At 48.7% G+C, this 3737-nt stretch overlaps 1 long non-coding RNA gene across 1 annotated transcript; it reads left to right on the top strand.

Annotated features, from left to right (window-relative positions):
- The first annotated feature begins 1429 nt into the window (after positions 1 to 1429).
- On the top strand, positions 1430 to 3269 carry LOC308678313. The gene is made up of 3 exons (XR_014028640.1): positions 1430 to 1481; positions 2599 to 2727; positions 3048 to 3269. It is a non-coding gene; the product is annotated as an uncharacterized lncRNA (long non-coding RNA).
- Positions 3270 to 3737: the final 468 nt, after the last annotated feature.

Below are 3737 nucleotides of genomic sequence, written 5' to 3'. Positions count from 1 at the left end.
CTCCTAGTTTTCATGCCTAGGGCGGAACTAGAACTCACCGTCTCCTGGTGATTGGCTCAAGGTCGCCCTCCTAGTTTTCATGCCTAGGGCGGAACTAGAACTCACCGTCTCCTGGTGATTGGCCAAAGTCACCCTCCTAGTTTTCATGCCTAGGACGGAACTAGAACTCACTGTCTCCTGGTGACTGGCCCAAAGTCACCCTCCTAGTTTTCATGCCTAGGATGGAACTAGAACTCACAGTCTCCTAGTGATTGGCTCAAAGTCACCCTCATAGTTTTCATGCCTAGGACGCAACTAGAACTCACCATCTCCTTGTGATTGGCTCAAAGTCACCCTCCTAGTTTTCATGCCTAGGGCGGAACTAGAACTCACCGTCTCCTGGTGATTGGCTCAAGGTCGCCCTCCTAGTTTTCATGCCTAGGGCGGAACTAGAACTCACCGTCTCCTGGTGATTGGCTCAAGGTCGCCCTCCTAGTTTTCATGCCTAGGGCGGAACTAGAGCTCACCGTCTCCTGGTGATTGGCCCAAAGTCACCCTCCTAGTTTTCAAGCCTAGGGCGGAACTAGAACTCACCGTCTCCTGGTGATTGCCCAAAGTCACCCTCCTAGTTTTCAAGCCTAGGGCGGAACTAGAACTCATCGCCTCCTGGTGATTCGCTCAAGGTCGCCCAACTGGCTTTCCTGTCTAGGGCAGAACTAGAACTCATCGTCTCCTGGTGATTTGCTCAAGGTCGCCCAACTGGCTTTCCTGTCTAGGGCAGAACTAGAACTCACCATCTCCTGGTGACTGGCCGAAAGTCACCCACCTAGTTTACATGCCTAAGGCAGGACTAGAATTTACCATCTCCTGGTGATTGGCCCCAGCCAGCTTTTGTGCTTCAGGTGGGACTAGAACTCCCCATCGCCCAGTTTCTAACCTGGTGTGAATTAACCACTAGATCAGACCGGCTCCCAAATACTAATCCACCGCCGCCATCTCCTCCTTGCATTTTTTTTCATTCCTCAGTGTTCTGCCAAGGTTGCAAACGTAGCCAGCATAATACAAACCTTTTGGGGGTTGCCACCGCCGCGTGGATGGATGTTCCAGGACCTGGGAGAAAAAAGGAGAGAAGCGGAATAAAATAAAATAAAATAAATCTGAATTATTTCGCATAGAGGAGGAGAAAAAAAACCAAAACAAAAGCAACAGAGTCGAGCCTGGGAATTCAAGGGTTAACCCGACCCGGGAAAGGGAGGGGTCCGAAAAGCTGGAGCGAGGCGGAAAGACTCCGCCCACTTCTCCTAAGCGACGGGCCTGGGCCCGCCCACCCGGAGAACCTCTCCTTTTGTTCCCTGAACTGGCCCGAGCGAGGAAAGGCCGGGAAATGCAAATGAGCAGCGACGCCATTGGCTGGGCGGCGTCTCCGCCTCCTTTTCGACGGCGGGGAGGGGGCAATGAATGGCGGTGAAGCCACAGCCTAGTTGCGGTTCAATGGTGTGATGGTCAGCCCTTTGGACTCTGAATTTAGCGAACCGAGTTCGAATCCCCGTGGGACCTTGTATTATTATTATTATTATTATTATTATTATTATTATTATTATTATTATTATTATTATTATTATTATTATTAATAATAATAATTAATTATTAATTATTATTTGCGACACAAAATTCTTTATTATGGCCAGATCTCCTTTTTACGGCAAGGGTGTTTTTTAAATGTATGCAAAGATTACAACAATCATTTGCAGAAACCAGAAACTGCATGAAGATTTAGACTGAGGAACAGCATGGATAACCTACCTGCATGTGGATATTCAGAAGGGACACTGGGCAGACATTAAAAGGGCTCTCTGCAAACTTTGATCTTAACGGATATTTTTAAGTTGCCTTTTTACAAGTAATAGCCGTTTTTTTCCAAGCCCGGGTGACTTGAAGCTGGGTGGACTTCAACTCCCAGAATTCCCTAGCTATCCCTCTTGGTTGGGGAACTCTGGGAGTTGAAGTCCACCCACCTTCAAGTTGCCCTGGTTGAAAAACAATGGTTTGCAGCAGTGTCTCTCAACCCTGGCAGCTTTTAAGAGGGTTGGACTTCATCTCCCAGAATTCCCTAGCTAGCCCTCTTGGCTGGGGAACTCTGGGAGTTGAAGTCCACCCACCTTCAAGTTGCCCTGGTTGAAAAACAATGGTTTACAGCAGTGTCTCTCAACCCTGGCAGCTTTTAAGAGGGTTGGACTTCATCTCCCAGAATTCCCTAGCTAGCCCTCTTGGCTGGGGAACTCTGGGAGTTGAAGTCCACCCACCTTCAAGTTGCCCTGGTTGAAAAACAATGGTTTACAGCAGTGTCTCTCAACCCTGGCAGCTTTGAAGAGGGTTGGACTTCATCTCCCAGAATTCCCTAGCTAGCCCTCTTGGCTGGGGATTTCTGGGAGTTGAAGTCCACCCATCTTCAAGCTGCCAAGGTTGAAAAACCATTTTTGGTGGTGTTTTTTTTACAGATTTAATTATTCTACAATTTCCAAAGCAAGCCAGCTCTGGAGCAATGCCCGCCCACCTCTTTGGGCAGATTCTGCCTTTCTTCCTAGCTGATGAGTCATGCCTTTTCTCCCCTCGGGAAAGGTGGCCACCAGGAGATCACGGCATGCTTCACGAGCCACCCAGCGGCGAGAGGGCGGCACGCTCACAAGAGCAGGTGGACCTGGAGGAAATTCCAGGGAAAGACGGGAATGTTTTCACATGGCAACCGGGGTGAGTGTCTCATTCTCACAGGCAAGAAGAGTTGGGCTGGATCTGATGGGATCCCAGCCATTTGGCCTGGAGCAGGATCCAGGATCCCTTTGAAAGCCTAAAGCAAGAGTCTTCAAACTTGGCCCTTTGATGACTTGTGGACTTCAACTCCCAGAATTCCTCAGCCAGGCAGGAATTCTGGCAGTTGAAGTCCCCAAGTCATAAAAGGTTCATAGTTCCCTCACGCTGGCTGAGGAATTCTGGGAGTTGAAGTCCACAAGTCATCAAAGGGCCACGTTTGAAGACCCCTGGTCTAAAAGCTTCATTTTTGTGTTTTACAGATAGTCCTCGACTTACAACTGTTTCTTTAGCCACCCTTCGAAGTTGTAACGGCACTGAAAAAGCAACTTTTGACCAGTCCTCGCACTTACGACCAGTGCAGCATTCCCTCACCCCCATGGTCACGTGTTCAAAATTCAAGCCCTTGGCAATCCGGGTCATGTGACCTTCCCAGCCGGCTTCTGACAAGCACAGTCAAGGAGGACTCTGGATTTGCTTAATGACCGTGACAACGGCAGTGATTCATTTAACAACCGTGGCAAAAAAAAAAATAGGGTCATAAAATGAGGTGGGACTCATTTAACCAATGCCTTGCTTAAGCAATAGGAATTCTGCTCATAATCGTGATCCAGGATTCCCTGTATTTTGAAAATGGATCCACCCCCACCCCACCCCCTCTCCTCCTCCGATGTGACTTTTCCAGATATGGCTGATCGATCCTGGAATTCCTGCAAGAGAGGTGGGCTGGCCAACAAACGGGACCCTCCCCTTAAAGCTTAGTTCAGCCTATCAGACGGCTGAGGGATGCGGGTTCGAGAATTCCCATTCAGGATGTCCAGCCACACAACTGGAGACCACCAGTTTGAGGAAGAGCCCCTTAGATTCATTCTGTACCCAAGTCTAAATTTGAATAAAACAGCCGGAAATTCCTGAAGAAAATGTGAGAATGTGGGTTGTTTTTTTTTCTTGGC

Source organism: Vipera berus (genome assembly GCF_964194415.1).
Source record: "Vipera berus genome assembly, chromosome: Z".
Taxonomy (NCBI): domain Eukaryota; kingdom Metazoa; phylum Chordata; class Lepidosauria; order Squamata; family Viperidae; genus Vipera; species Vipera berus.
This window is presented reverse-complemented; position numbering and strand designations above follow the sequence as displayed.